The sequence below is a fragment of the Vanacampus margaritifer genome, chromosome 16, assembly GCF_051991255.1.
Source record: "Vanacampus margaritifer isolate UIUO_Vmar chromosome 16, RoL_Vmar_1.0, whole genome shotgun sequence".
Lineage (NCBI taxonomy): Eukaryota > Metazoa > Chordata > Actinopteri > Syngnathiformes > Syngnathidae > Vanacampus > Vanacampus margaritifer.
In genome coordinates this window covers 21,522,208-21,539,499 of record NC_135447.1, presented here as the reverse complement: position 1 = coordinate 21,539,499, position 17,292 = coordinate 21,522,208, and positions in this window count along the sequence as shown.

Below are 17,292 nucleotides of genomic sequence, written 5' to 3'. Positions count from 1 at the left end.
AACGCGTTTAAAGCAATAAAAAGTTCATTTTGGCTCTCACACCTAAACTAAACGTTGTAGACTCAAAATTGTTGCTGTATTTAGTGTATTCTAGCATCCTGAAGATGATTCCAGCATTAATTTCATTGTGCTTATGCTCATTTTTAAGATTTTGACATTTTCACCTAAAGTGCACAATCAGACTGAAAACGCATTTAAAGCAATAAAAAGTTCATTTTGGCTCTCACACCTAAACTAAACGTTGTAGACTCAAAATTTTTGCTGTATTTAGTGTATTTTAGCATCCTGAAGATGATTCCAGCATTAATTTCATTGTGCTTATGCTCATTTTTAAGATTTTGACATTTTCACCTAAAGTGCACAATCAGGCTGAAAACGCATTTAAAGCAATAAAAAGTTCATTTTGGCTCTCACACCTAAACTACACGTTGTAGACTCAAAATTTTTGCTGTATTTAGTGTATTTTAGCATCCTGAAGATGATTCCAGCATTAATTTCATTGTGCTTATGTTCATTTTTAAGATTTTGACATTTTCACCTTAAGTGTACAATCAGGGGCTGAAAACGCGTTTAAAGCAATAAAAAGTTCATTTTGGCTCTCACACCTAAACTAAACGTTGTAGACTCAAAATTTTTGCTGTATTCAGTGTATTCTAGCATCCTGAAGATGATTCAAGCATTAATTTCATCGTGCTTATGCTCATTTTGAAGATTTTGACATTTTCACCTAAAGTGCACAATCAGGCTGAAAACGCATTTAAAGCAATAAAAAGTTCATTTTGGCTCACACACCTAAAATAAACGTTGTAGACTCAAAATGTTTGCTGTATTCAGTGTATTCTAGCATCCTGAAGATGATTCCAGCATTAATTTCATTGTGCTTATGCTCATTTTGAAGATTTTGACATTTTCACCTTAAGTGTACAATCAGGGGCTGAAAACGCGTTTAAAGCAATAAAAAGTTCATTTTGGCTCTCACACCTAAACTAAACGTTGTAGACTCAAAATTTTTGCTGTATTTAGTGTATTCTAGCATCCTGAAGATGATTCCAGCATTAATTTCATTGTGCTTATGCTCATTTTTAAGATTTTGACATTTTCACCTAAAGTGCACAATCAGGCTGAAAACGCATTTAAAGCAATAAAAAGTTCATTTTGGCTCTCACACCTAAACTAAACGTTGTAGACTCAAAACTTTTGCTGTATTTAGTGTATTCTAGCATCCTGAAGATGATTCCAGCATTAATTTCACTGTGCTTATGCTCATTTTGAAGATTTTGACATTTTCACCTTAAGTGTACAATCAGGGGCTGAAAACGCGTTTAAAGCAATAAAAAGTTCATTTTGGCTCTCACACCTAAACTAAACGTTGTAGACGCAAATTTTTTGCTGTATTTAGTGTATTCTAGCATCCTGAAGATGATTCCAGCATTAATTTCATTGTGCTTATGCTCATTTTTAAGATTTTGACATTTTCACCTAAAGTGCACAATCAGGCTGAAAACGCATTTAAAGCAACAAAAAGTTCATTTTGGCTCTCACACCTAAACTAAACGTTGTAGACTCAAAAATTTTGCTGTATTTAGTGTATTTTAGCATCCTGAAGATGATTCCAGCATTAATTTCATTGTGCTTATGCTCATTTTTAAGATTTTGACATTTTCACCTTAAATGTACAATCAGGGGCTAAAAAACGCGTTTAAAGCAATAAAAAGTTCATTTTGGCTCTCACACCTAAACTAAACGTTGTAGACTCAAAATTTTTGCTGTATTCAGTGTATTCTAGCATCCTGAAGATGATTCAAGCATTAATTTCATCGTGCTTATGCTCATTTTGAAGATTTTGACATTTTCACCTAAAGTGCACAATCAGGCTGAAAACGCATTTAAAGCAATAAAAAGTTCATTTTGGCTCTCACACCTAAACTAAACGTTGTAGACTCAAAATTTTTGCTGTATTTAGTGTATTTTAGCATCCTGAAGATGATTCCAGCATTAATTTCATTGTGCTTATGCTCATTTTTAAGATTTTGACATTTTCACCTAAAGTGCACAATCAGGCTGAAAACGCATTTAAAGCAATAAAAAGTTCATTTTGGCTCTCACACCTAAACTACACGTTGTAGACTCAAAATTTTTGCTGTATTTAGTGTATTTTAGCATCCTGAAGATGATTCCAGCATTAATTTCATTGTGCTTATGTTCATTTTTAAGATTTTGACATTTTCACCTTAAGTGTACAATCAGGGGCTGAAAACGCGTTTAAAGCAATAAAAAGTTCATTTTGGCTCTCACACCTAAACTAAACGTTGTAGACTCAAAATTTTTGCTGTATTTAGTGTATTCTAGCATCCTGAAGATGATTCCAGCATTAATTTCATTGTGCTTTTGCTCATTTTTAAGATTTTGACATTTTCACCTAAAGTGCACAATCAGGCTGAAAACGCATTTAAAGCAATAAAAAGTTCATTTTGGCTCTCACACCTAAACTAAACTTTGTAGACTCAAAATTTTTGCTGTATTTAGTGTATTTTAGCATCCTGAAGATGATTCCAGCATTAATTTCATTGTGCTTATGCTCATTTTGAAGATTTTGACATTTTCACCTTAAGTGTACAATCAGGGGCTGAAAACGCGTTTAAAGCAATAAAAAGTTCATTTTGGCTCTCACACCTAAACTAAACGTTGTAGACTCAAAATTTTTGCTGTATTTAGTGTATTCTAGCATCCTGAAGATGATTCCAGCATTAATTTCATTGTGCTTATGCTCATTTTTAAGATTTTGACATTTTCACCTAAAGTGCACAATCAGGCTGAAAACGCATTTAAAGCAATAAAAAGTTCATTTTGGCTCTCACACCTAAACTAAACGTTGTAGACTCAAAATTTTTGCTGTATTTAGTGTATTTTAGCATCCTGAAGATGATTCCAGCATTAATTTCATTGTGCTTATGCTCATTTTTAAGATTTTGACATTTTCACCTTAAGTGTACAATCAGGGGCTGAAAACGCGTTTAAAGCAATAAAAAGTTCATTTTGGCTCTCACATCTAAACTAAACGTTGTAGACTCAAAATTTTTGCTGTATTCAGTGTATTCTAGCATCCTGAAGATGATTCCAGCATTAATTTCATTGTGCTTATGCTCATTTTTAAGATTTTGACATTTTCACCTTAAGTGCACAATCAGGCTGAAAACGCATTTAAAGCAATAAAAAGTTCATTTTGGCTCTCACACCTAAACTAAACGTTGTAGACTCAAAATTTTTGCTGTATTCAGTGTATTCTAGCATCCTGAAGATGATTCCAGCATTAATTTCATTGTGCTTATGCTCATTTTGAAGATTTTGACATTTTCACCTTAAGTGTACAATCAGGGGCTGAAAACGCGTTTAAAGCAATAAAAAGTTCATTTTGGCTCTCACACCTAAACTAAACGTTGTAGACTCAAAATTTTTGCTGTAGTTAGTGTATTCTAGCATCCTGAAGATGATTCCAGCATTAATTTCATTGTGCTTATGCTCATTTTTAAGATTTTGACATTTTCACCTAAAGTGCACAATCAGGCTGAAAACGCATTTAAAGCAATAAAAAGTTCATTTTGGCTCTCACACCTAAACTAAACGTTGTAGACTCAAAATTTTGGCTGTATTTAGTGTATTCTAGCATCCTGAAGATGATTCCAGCATTAATTTCATTGTGCTTATGCTCATTTTGAAGATTTTGACATTTTCACCTTAAGTGTACAATCAGGGGCTGAAAACGCGTTTAAAGCAATAAAAAGTTCATTTTGGCTCTCACACCTAAACTAAACGTTGTAGACTCAAAATTGTTGCTGTATTTAGTGTATTCTAGCATCCTGAAGATGATTCCAGCATTAATTTCATTGTGCTTATGCTCATTTTTAAGATTTTGACATTTTCACCTAAAGTGCACAATCAGACTGAAAACGCATTTAAAGCAATAAAAAGTTCATTTTGGCTCTCACACCTAAACTAAACGTTGTAGACTCAAAATTTTTGCTGTATTTAGTGTATTTTAGCATCCTGAAGATGATTCCAGCATTAATTTCATTGTGCTTATGCTCATTTTTAAGATTTTGACATTTTCACCTAAAGTGCACAATCAGGCTGAAAACGCATTTAAAGCAATAAAAAGTTCATTTTGGCTCTCACACCTAAACTACACGTTGTAGACTCAAAATTTTTGCTGTATTTAGTGTATTTTAGCATCCTGAAGATGATTCCAGCATTAATTTCATTGTGCTTATGTTCATTTTTAAGATTTTGACATTTTCACCTTAAGTGTACAATCAGGGGCTGAAAACGCGTTTAAAGCAATAAAAAGTTCATTTTGGCTCTCACACCTAAACTAAACGTTGTAGACTCAAAATTTTTGCTGTATTCAGTGTATTCTAGCATCCTGAAGATGATTCAAGCATTAATTTCATCGTGCTTATGCTCATTTTGAAGATTTTGACATTTTCACCTAAAGTGCACAATCAGGCTGAAAACGCATTTAAAGCAATAAAAAGTTCATTTTGGCTCACACACCTAAAATAAACGTTGTAGACTCAAAATGTTTGCTGTATTCAGTGTATTCTAGCATCCTGAAGATGATTCCAGCATTAATTTCATTGTGCTTATGCTCATTTTGAAGATTTTGACATTTTCACCTTAAGTGTACAATCAGGGGCTGAAAACGCGTTTAAAGCAATAAAAAGTTCATTTTGGCTCTCACACCTAAACTAAACGTTGTAGACTCAAAATTTTTGCTGTATTTAGTGTATTCTAGCATCCTGAAGATGATTCCAGCATTAATTTCATTGTGCTTATGCTCATTTTTAAGATTTTGACATTTTCACCTAAAGTGCACAATCAGGCTGAAAACGCATTTAAAGCAATAAAAAGTTCATTTTGGCTCTCACACCTAAACTAAACGTTGTAGACTCAAAATTTTTGCTGTATTTAGTGTATTCTAGCATCCTGAAGATGATTCCAGCATTAATTTCATTGTGCTTATGCTCATTTTGAAGATTTTGACATTTTCACCTTAAGTGTACAATCAGGGGCTGAAAACGCGTTTAAAGCAATAAAAAGTTCATTTTGGCTCTCACACCTAAACTAAACGTTGTAGACGCAATTTTTTTGCTGTATTTAGTGTATTCTAGCATCCTGAAGATGATTCCAGCATTAATTTCATTGTGCTTATGCTCATTTTTAAGATTTTGACATTTTCACCTAAAGTGCACAATCAGGCTGAAAACGCATTTAAAGAAACAAAAAGTTCATTTTGGCTCTCACACCTAAACTAAACGTTGTAGACTCAAAAATTTTGCTGTATTTAGTGTATTTTAGCATCCTGAAGATGATTCCAGCATTAATTTCATTGTGCTTATGCTCATTTTTAAGATTTTGACATTTTCACCTTAAATGTACAATCAGGGGCTAAAAAACGCGTTTAAAGCAATAAAAAGTTCATTTTGGCTCTCACACTTAAACTAAACGTTGTAGACTCAAAATTTTTGCTGTATTCAGTGTATTCTAGCATCCTGAAGATGATTCAAGCATTAATTTCATCGTGCTTATGCTCATTTTGAAGATTTTGACATTTTCACCTAAAGTGCACAATCAGGCTGAAAACGCATTTAAAGCAATAAAAAGTTCATTTTGGCTCTCACACCTAAACTAAACGTTGTAGACTCAAAATTTTTGCTGTATTTAGTGTATTTTAGCATCCTGAAGATGATTCCAGCATTAATTTCATTGTGCTTATGCTCATTTTTAAGATTTTGACATTTTCACCTAAAGTGCACAATCAGGCTGAAAACGCATTTAAAGCAATAAAAAGTTCATTTTGGCTCTCACACCTAAACTACACGTTGTAGACTCAAAATTTTTGCTGTATTTAGTGTATTTTAGCATCCTGAAGATGATTCCAGCATTAATTTCATTGTGCTTATGTTCATTTTTAAGATTTTGACATTTTCACCTTAAGTGTACAATCAGGGGCTGAAAACGCGTTTAAAGCAATAAAAAGTTCATTTTGGCTCTCACACCTAAACTAAACGTTGTAGACTCAAAATTTTTGCTGTATTCAGTGTATTCTAGCATCCTGAAGATGATTCAAGCATTAATTTCATCGTGCTTATGCTCATTTTAAAGATTTTGACATTTTCACCTAAAGTGCACAATCAGGCTGAAAACGCATTTAAAGCAATAAAAAGTTCATTTTGGCTCACACACCTAAAATAAACGTTGTAGACTCAAATGTTTGCTGTATTCAGTGTATTCTAGCATCCTGAAGATGATTCCAGCATTAATTTCATTGTGCTTATGCTCATTTTGAAGATTTTGACATTTTCACCTAAAGTGCACAATCAGGCTGAAAACGCATTTAAAGCAATAAAAAGTTCATTTTGGCTCTCACACCTAAACTAAACGTTGTAGACTCAAAATTTTTGCTGTATTTAGTGTATTCTAGCAACCTGAAGATGATTCCAGCATTCATTTCATTGTGCTTATGCTCATTTTGAAGATTTTGACATTTTCACCTTAAGTGTACAATCAGGGGCTGAAAACGCGTTTAAAGCAATAAAAAGTTCATTTTGGCTCTCACACCTAAACTAAACGTTGTAGACGCAAATTTTTTGCTGTATTTAGTGTATTCTAGCATCCTGAAGATGATTCCAGCATTAATTTCATTGTGCTTATGCTCATTTTTAAGATTTTGACATTTTCACCTAAAGTGCACAATCAGGCTGAAAACGCATTTAAAGCAACAAAAAGTTCATTTTGGCTCTCACACCTAAACTAAACGTTGTAGACTCAAAATTTTTGCTGTATTTAGTGTATTTTAGCATCCTGAAGATGATTCCAGCATTAATTTCATTGTGCTTATGCTCATTTTGAAGATTTTGACATTTTCACCTTAAGTGTACAATCAGGGGCTAAAAAACGCGTTTAAAGCAATAAAAAGTTCATTTTGGCTCTCACACCTAAACTAAACGTTGTAGACTCAAAATTTTTGCTGTATTCAGTGTAATCTAGCATCCTGAAGATGATTCAAGCATTAATTTCATCGTGCTTATGCTCATTTTGAAGATTTTGACATTTTCACCTAAAGTGCACAATCAGGGGCTGAAAACGCGTTTAAAGCAATAAAAAGTTCATTTTGGCTCACACACCTAAAATAAACGTTGTAGACTCAAAATGTTTGCTGTATTCAGTGTATTCTAGCATCCTGAAGATGATTCCAGCATTAATTTCATTGTGCTTATGCTCATTTTGAAGATTTTGACATTTTCACCTTAAGTGTACAATCAGGGGCTGAAAACGCGTTTAAAGCAATGAAAAATTCATTTTGGCTCTCACACCTAAACTAAACGTTGTAGACTCAAAATTTTTGCTGTATTTAGTGTATTCTAGCATCCTGAAGATGATTCCAGCATTAATTTCATTGTGCTTATGCTCATTTTTAAGATTTTGACATTTTCACCTAAAGTGCACAATCAGGCTGAAAACGCATTTAAAGCAATAAAAAGTTCATTTTGGCTCTCACACCTAAACTAAACATTGTAGACTCAAAATTTTTGCTGTATTTAGTGTATTCTAGCATCCTGAAGATGATTCCAGCATTAATTTCATTGTGCTTATGCTCATTTTGAAGATTTTGATATTTTCACCTCAAGTGCACAATCAGGGGCTGAAAACGCATTTAAAGCAATAAAAAGTTCATTTTGGCTCTCACACCTAAAATAAACGTTGTAGACTCAAAATTTTTGCTGTATTTAGTGTATTCTAGCATCCTGAAAATGATTCCAGCATTAATTTCATTGTGCTTATGCTCATTTTGAAGATTTTGACATTTTCACCTTAAGTGTACAATCAGGGGCTGAAAACGCGTTTAAAGCAATAAAAAGTTCATTTTGGCTTTCACACCTAAACTAAACGTTGTAGACTCAAAATTTTTGCTGTATTTAGTGTATTCTAGCATCCTGAAGATGATTCCAGCATTAATTTCATTGTGCTTATGCTCATTTTTAAGATTTTGACATTTTCACCTAAAGTGCACAATCAGGCTGAAAACGCATTTAAAGCAATAAAAAGTTAATTTTGGCTCTCACACCTAAACTAAACGTTGTAGACTCAAAATTTTTGCTGTATTTAGTGTATTTTAGCATCCTGAAGATGATTCCAGCATTAATTTCATTGTGCTTATGCTCATTTTTAAGATTTTGACATTTTCACCTTAAGTGTACAATCAGGGGCTGAAAACGCGTTTAAAGCAATAAAAAGTTCATTTTGGCTCTCACACCTAAACTAAACGTTGTAGACTCAAAATTTTTGCTGTATTCAGTGTATTCTAGCATCCTGAAGATGATTCCAGCATTAATTTCATTGTGCTTATGCTCATTTTTAAGATTTTGACATTTTCACCTTAAGTGTACAATCAGGGGCTGAAAACGCGTTTAAAGCAATAAAAAGTTCATTTTGGCTCTCACACCTAAACTAAACGTTGTAGACTCAAAATTTTTGCTGTATTTAGTGTATTCTAGCATCCTGAAGATGATTCCAGCATTAATTTCATCGTGCTTATGCTCATTTTGAAGATTTTGACATTTTAACCTAAAGTGCACAATCAGGCTGAAAACGCATTTAAAGCAATAAAAAGTTCATTTTGGCTCACACACCTAAAATAAACGTTGTAGACTCAAAATTTTTGCTGTATTCAGTGTATTCTAGCATCCTGAAGATGATTCCAGCATTAATTTCATTGTGCTTATGCTCATTTTGAAGATTTTGACATTTTCACCTTAAGTGTACAATCAGGGGCTGAAAATGCGTTTAAAGCAATAAAAAGTTCATTTTGGCTCTCACACCTAAACTAAACGTTGTAGACTCAAAATTTTTGCTGTATTTAGTGTATTCTAGCATCCTGAAGATGATTCCAGCATTAATTTCATTGTGCTTATGCTCATTTTTAAGATTTTGACATTTTCACCTAAAGTGCACAATCAGGCTGAAAACGCATTTAAAGCAATAAAAAGTTCATTTTGGCTCTCACACCTAAACTAAACGTTGTAGACTCAAAATTTTTGCTGTATTTAGTGTATTCTAGCATCCTGAAGATGATTCCAGCATTAATTTCATTGTGCTTATGCTCATTTTGAAGATTTTGACATTTTCACCTTAAGTGTACAATCAGGGGCTGAAAACGCGTTTAAAGCAATAAAAAGTTCATTTTGGCTCTCACACCTAAACTAAACGTTGTAGACGCAAATTTTTTGCTGTATTTAGTGTATTCTAGCATCCTGAAGATGATTCCAGCATTAATTTCATTGTGCTTATGCTCATTTTTAAGATTTTGACATTTTCACCTAAAGTGCACAATCAGGCTGAAAACGCATTTAAAGCAACAAAAAGTTCATTTTGGCTCTCACACCTAAACTAAACGTTGTAGACTCAAAATTTTTGCTGTATTTAGTGTATTTTAGCATCCTGAAGATGATTCCAGCATTAATTTCATTGTGCTTATGCTCATTTTTAAGATTTTGACATTTTCACCTTAAATGTACAATCAGGGGCTAAAAAACGCGTTTAAAGCAATAAAAAGTTCATTTTGGCTCTCACACCTAAACTAAACGTTGTAGACTCAAAATTTTTGCTGTATTCAGTGTATTCTAGCATCCTGAAGATGATTCAAGCATTAATTTCATCGTGCTTATGCTCATTTTGAAGATTTTGACATTTTCACCTAAAGTGCACAATCAGGCTGAAAACGCATTTAAAGCAATAAAAAGTTCATTTTGGCTCTCACACCTAAACTAAACGTTGTAGACTCAAAATTTTTGCTGTATTTAGTGTATTTTAGCATCCTGAAGATGATTCCAGCATTAATTTCATTGTGCTTATGCTCATTTTTAAGATTTTGACATTTTCACCTAAAGTGCACAATCAGGCTGAAAACGCATTTAAAGCAATAAAAAGTTCATTTTGGCTCTCACACCTAAACTACACGTTGTAGACTCAAAATTTTTGCTGTATTTAGTGTATTTTAGCATCCTGAAGATGATTCCAGCATTAATTTCATTGTGCTTATGTTCATTTTTAAGATTTTGACATTTTCACCTTAAGTGTTCAATCAGGGGCTGAAAACGCGTTTAAAGCAATAAAAAGTTCATTTTGGCTCTCACACCTAAACTAAACGTTGTAGACTCAAAATTTTTGCTGTATTCAGTGTATTCTAGCATCCTGAAGATGATTCCAGCATTAATTTCATTGTGCTTATGCTCATTTTTAAGATTTTGACATTTTCACCTAAAGTGCACAATCAGGCTGAAAACGCATTTGAAGCAACAAAAAGTTCATTTTGGCTCTCACACCTAAACTAAACGTTGTAGACTCAAAATTGTTGCTGTATTTAGTGTATTTTAGCATCCTGAAGATGATTCCAGCATTAATTTCATTGTGCTTATGCTCATTTTTAAGATTTTGACATTTTCACCTTAAATGTACAATCAGGGGCTAAAAAACGCGTTTAAAGCAATAAAAAGTTCATTTTGGCTCTCACACCTAAACTAAACGTTGTAGACTCAAAATTTTTGCTGTATTCAGTGTATTCTAGCATCCTGAAGATGATTCAAGCATTAATTTCATCGTGCTTATGCTCATTTTGAAGATTTTGACATTTTCACCTAAAGTGCACAATCAGGCTGAAAACGCATTTAAAGCAATAAAAAGTTCATTTTGGCTCTCACACCTAAACTAAACGTTGTAGACTCAAAATTTTTGCTGTATTTAGTGTATTTTAGCATCCTGAAGATGATTCCAGCATTAATTTCATTGTGCTTATGCTCATTTTTAAGATTTTGACATTTTCACCTAAAGTGCACAATCAGGCTGAAAACGCATTTAAAGCAATAAAAAGTTCATTTTGGCTCTCACACCTAAACTACACGTTGTAGACTCAAAATTTTTGCTGTATTTAGTGTATTTTAGCATCCTGAAGATGATTCCAGCATTAATTTCATTGTGCTTATGTTCATTTTTAAGATTTTGACATTTTCACCTTAAGTGTACAATCAGGGGCTGAAAACGCGTTTAAAGCAATAAAAAGTTCATTTTGGCTCTCACACCTAAACTAAACGTTGTAGACGCAAAATTTTTGCTGTATTTAGTGTATTCTAGCATCCTGAAGATGATTCCAGCATTAATTTCATTGTGCTTATGCTCATTTTTAAGATTTTGACATTTTCACCTAAAGTGCACAATCAGGCTGAAAACGCATTTAAAGCAACAAAAAGTTCATTTTGGCTCACACACCTAAACTAAACGTTGTAGACTCAAAATTTTTGCTGTATTTAGTGTATTTTAGCATCCTGAAGATGATTCCAGCATTAATTTCATTGTGCTTATGCTCATTTTGAAGATTTTGACATTTTCACCTAAAGTGCACAATCAGGCTGAAAACACATTTAAAGCAATAAAAAGTTCATTTTGGCTCTCACACCTAAACTACACGTTGTAGACTCAAAATTTTTGCTGTATTTAGTGTATTTTAGCATCCTGAAGATGATTCCAGCATTAATTTCATTGTGCTTATGTTCATTTTTGAGATTTTGACATTTTCACCTTAAGTGTACAATCAGGGGCTGAAAACGCGTTTAAAGCAATAAAAAGTTCATTTTGGCTCTCACACCTAAACTAAACGTTGTAGAATCAAAATTTTTGCTGTATTCAGTGTATTCTAGCATCCTGAAGATGATTCAAGCATTAATTTCATCGTGCTTATGCTCATTTTGAAGATTTTGACATTTTCACCTAAAGTGCACAATCAGGCTGAAAACGCATTTAAAGCAATAAAAAGTTCATTTTGGCTCACACACCTAAAATAAACGTTGTAGACTCAAAATGTTTGCTGTATTCAGTGTATTCTAGCATCCTGAAGATGATTCCAGCATTAATTTCATTGTGCTTATGCTCATTTTGAAGATTTTGACATTTTCACCTAAAGTGCACAATCAGGCTGAAAACGCATTTAAAGCAATAAAAAGTTCATTTTGGCTCTCACACCTAAACTAAACGTTGTAGACTCAAAATTTTTGCTGTATTTAGTGTATTCTAGCAACCTGAAGATGATTCCAGCATTCATTTCATTGTGCTTATGCTCATTTTGAAGATTTTGACATTTTCACCTTAAGTGTACAATCAGGGGCTGAAAACGCGTTTAAAGCAATAAAAAGTTCATTTTGGCTCTCACACCTAAACTAAACGTTGTAGACGCAAATTTTTTGCTGTATTTAGTGTATTCTAGCATCCTGAAGATGATTCCAGCATTAATTTCATTGTGCTTATGCTCATTTTTAAGATTTTGACATTTTCACCTAAAGTGCACAATCAGGCTGAAAACGCATTTAAAGCAACAAAAAGTTCATTTTGGCTCTCACACCTAAACTAAACGTTGTAGACTCAAAATTTTTGCTGTATTTAGTGTATTTTAGCATCCTGAAGATGATTCCAGCATTAATTTCATTGTGCTTATGCTCATTTTGAAGATTTTGACATTTTCACCTTAAGTGTACAATCAGGGGCTAAAAAACGCGTTTAAAGCAATAAAAAGTTCATTTTGGCTCTCACACCTAAACTAAACGTTGTAGACTCAAAATTTTTGCTGTATTCAGTGTATTCTAGCATCCTGAAGATGATTCAAGCATTAATTTCATCGTGCTTATGCTCATTTTGAAGATTTTGACATTTTCACCTAAAGTGCACAATCAGGGGCTGAAAACGCGTTTAAAGCAATAAAAAGTTCATTTTGGCTCACACACCTAAAATAAACGTTGTAGACTCAAAATGTTTGCTGTATTCAGTGTATTCTAGCATCCTGAAGATGATTCCAGCATTAATTTCATTGTGCTTATGCTCATTTTGAAGATTTTGACATTTTCACCTTAAGTGTACAATCAGGGGCTGAAAACGCGTTTAAAGCAATGAAAAATTCATTTTGGCTCTCACACCTAAACTAAACGTTGTAGACTCAAAATGTTTGCTGTATTTAGTGTATTCTAGCATCCTGAAGATGATTCCAGCATTAATTTCATTGTGCTTATGCTCATTTTTAAGATTTTGACATTTTCACCTAAAGTGCACAATCAGGCTGAAAACGCATTTAAAGCAATAAAAAGTTCATTTTGGCTCTCACACCTAAACTAAACATTGTAGACTCAAAATTTTTGCTGTATTTAGTGTATTCTAGCATCCTGAAGATGATTCCAGCATTAATTTCATTGTGCTTATGCTCATTTTGAAGATTTTGATATTTTCACCTCAAGTGCACAATCAGGGGCTGAAAACGCATTTAAAGCAATAAAAAGTTCATTTTGGCTCTCACACCTAAAATAAACGTTGTAGACTCAAAATTTTTGCTGTATTTAGTGTATTCTAGCATCCTGAAAATGATTCCAGCATTAATTTCATTGTGCTTATGCTCATTTTGAAGATTTTGACATTTTCACCTTAAGTGTACAATCAGGGGCTGAAAACGCGTTTAAAGCAATAAAAAGTTCATTTTGGCTTTCACACCTAAACTAAACGTTGTAGACTCAAAATTTTTGCTGTATTTAGTGTATTCTAGCATCCTGAAGATGATTCCAGCATTAATTTCATTGTGCTTATGCTCATTTTTAAGATTTTGACATTTTCACCTAAAGTGCACAATCAGGCTGAAAACGCATTTAAAGCAATAAAAAGTTAATTTTGGCTCTCACACCTAAACTAAACGTTGTAGACTCAAAATTTTTGCTGTATTTAGTGTATTTTAGCATCCTGAAGATGATTCCAGCATTAATTTCATTGTGCTTATGCTCATTTTTAAGATTTTGACATTTTCACCTTAAGTGTACAATCAGGGGCTGAAAACGCGTTTAAAGCAATAAAAAGTTCATTTTGGCTCTCACACCTAAACTAAACGTTGTAGACTCAAAATTTTTGCTGTATTCAGTGTATTCTAGCATCCTGAAGATGATTCAAGCATTAATTTCATCGTGCTTATGCTCATTTTGAAGATTTTGACATTTTCACCTAAAGTGCACAATCAGGGGCTGAAAACGCGTTTAAAGCAATAAAAAGTTCATTTTGGCTCACACACCTAAAATAAACGTTGTAGACTCAAAATGTTTGCTGTATTCAGTGTATTCTAGCATCCTGAAGATGATTCCAGCATTAATTTCATTGTGCTTATGCTCATTTTGAAGATTTTGACATTTTCACCTTAAGTGTACAATCAGGGGCTGAAAACGCGTTTAAAGCAATGAAAAATTCATTTTGGCTCTCACACCTAAACTAAACGTTGTAGACTCAAAATTTTTGCTGTATTTAGTGTATTCTAGCATCCTGAAGATGATTCCAGCATTAATTTCATTGTGCTTATGCTCATTTTTAAGATTTTGACATTTTCACCTAAAGTGCACAATCAGGCTGAAAACGCATTTAAAGCAATAAAAAGTTCATTTTGGCTCTCACACCTAAACTAAACATTGTAGACTCAAAATTTTTGCTGTATTTAGTGTATTCTAGCATCCTGAAGATGATTCCAGCATTAATTTCATTGTGCTTATGCTCATTTTGAAGATTTTGATATTTTCACCTCAAGTGCACAATCAGGGGCTGAAAACGCATTTAAAGCAATAAAAAGTTCATTTTGGCTCTCACACCTAAAATAAACGTTGTAGACTCAAAATTTTTGCTGTATTTAGTGTATTCTAGCATCCTGAAAATGATTCCAGCATTAATTTCATTGTGCTTATGCTCATTTTGAAGATTTTGACATTTTCACCTTAAGTGTACAATCAGGGGCTGAAAACGCGTTTAAAGCAATAAAAAGTTCATTTTGGCTTTCACACCTAAACTAAACGTTGTAGACTCAAAATTTTTGCTGTATTTAGTGTATTCTAGCATCCTGAAGATGATTCCAGCATTAATTTCATTGTGCTTATGCTCATTTTTAAGATTTTGACATTTTCACCTAAAGTGCACAATCAGGCTGAAAACGCATTTAAAGCAATAAAAAGTTAATTTTGGCTCTCACACCTAAACTAAACGTTGTAGACTCAAAATTTTTGCTGTATTTAGTGTATTTTAGCATCCTGAAGATGATTCCAGCATTAATTTCATTGTGCTTATGCTCATTTTTAAGATTTTGACATTTTCACCTTAAGTGTACAATCAGGGGCTGAAAACGCGTTTAAAGCAATAAAAAGTTCATTTTGGCTCTCACACCTAAACTGAACGTTGTAGACTCAAAATTTTTGCTGTATTCAGTGTATTCTAGCATCCTGAAGATGATTCCAGCATTAATTTCATTGTGCTTATGCTCATTTTTAAGATTTTGACATTTTCACCTTAAGTGTACAATCAGGGGCTGAAAACGCGTTTAAAGCAATAAAAAGTTCATTTTGGCTCTCACACCTAAACTAAACGTTGTAGACTCAAAATTTTTGCTGTATTTAGTGTATTCTAGCATCCTGAAGATGATTCCAGCATTAATTTCATCGTGCTTATGCTCATTTTGAAGATTTTGACATTTTAACCTAAAGTGCACAATCAGGCTGAAAACGCATTTAAAGCAATAAAAAGTTCATTTTGGCTCACACACCTAAAATAAACGTTGTAGACTCAAAATTTTTGCTGTATTCAGTGTATTCTAGCATCCTGAAGATGATTCCAGCATTAATTTCATTGTGCTTATGCTCATTTTGAAGATTTTGACATTTTCACCTTAAGTGTACAATCAGGGGCTGAAAATGCGTTTAAAGCAATAAAAAGTTCATTTTGGCTCTCACACCTAAACTAAACGTTGTAGACTCAAAATTTTTGCTGTATTTAGTGTATTCTAGCATCCTGAAGATGATTCCAGCATTAATTTCATTGTGCTTATGCTCATTTTTAAGATTTTGACATTTTCACCTAAAGTGCACAATCAGGCTGAAAACGCATTTAAAGCAATAAAAAGTTCATTTTGGCTCTCACACCTAAACTAAACGTTGTAGACTCAAAATTTTTGCTGTATTTAGTGTATTCTAGCATCCTGAAGATGATTCCAGCATTAATTTCATTGTGCTTATGCTCATTTTGAAGATTTTGACATTTTCACCTTAAGTGTACAATCAGGGGCTGAAAACGCGTTTAAAGCAATAAAAAGTTCATTTTGGCTCTCACACCTAAACTAAACGTTGTAGACGCAAATTTTTTGCTGTATTTAGTGTATTCTAGCATCCTGAAGATGATTCCAGCATTAATTTCATTGTGCTTATGCTCATTTTTAAGATTTTGACATTTTCACCTAAAGTGCACAATCAGGCTGAAAACGCATTTAAAGCAACAAAAAGTTCATTTTGGCTCTCACACCTAAACTAAACGTTGTAGACTCAAAATTTTTGCTGTATTTAGTGTATTTTAGCATCCTGAAGATGATTCCAGCATTAATTTCATTGTGCTTATGCTCATTTTTAAGATTTTGACATTTTCACCTTAAATGTACAATCAGGGGATAAAAACGCGTTTAAAGCAATAAAAAGTTCATTTTGGCTCTCACACCTAAACTAAACGTTGTAGACTCAAAATTTTTGCTGTATTCAGTGTATTCTAGCATCCTGAAGATGATTCAAGCATTAATTTCATCGTGCTTATGCTCATTTTGAAGATTTTGACATTTTCACCTAAAGTGCACAATCAGGCTGAAAACGCATTTAAAGCAATAAAAAGTTCATTTTGGCTCTCACACCTAAACTAAACGTTGTAGACTCAAAATTTTTGCTGTATTTAGTGTATTTTAGCATCCTGAAGATGATTCCAGCATTAATTTCATTGTGCTTATGCTCATTTTTAAGATTTTGACATTTTCACCTAAAGTGCACAATCAGGCTGAAAACGCATTTAAAGCAATAAAAAGTTCATTTTGGCTCTCACACCTAAACTACACGTTGTAGACTCAAAATTTTTGCTGTATTTAGTGTATTTTAGCATCCTGAAGATGATTCCAGCATTAATTTCATTGTGCTTATGTTCATTTTTAAGATTTTGACATTTTCACCTTAAGTGTACAATCAGGGGCTGAAAACGCGTTTAAAGCAATAAAAAGTTCATTTTGGCTTTCACACCTAAACTAAACGTTGTAGACTCAAAATTTTTGCTGTATTTAGTGTATTCTAGCATCCTGAAGATGATTCCAGCATTAATTTCATTGTGCTTATGCTCATTTTTAAGATTTTGACATTTTCACCTAAAGTGCACAAT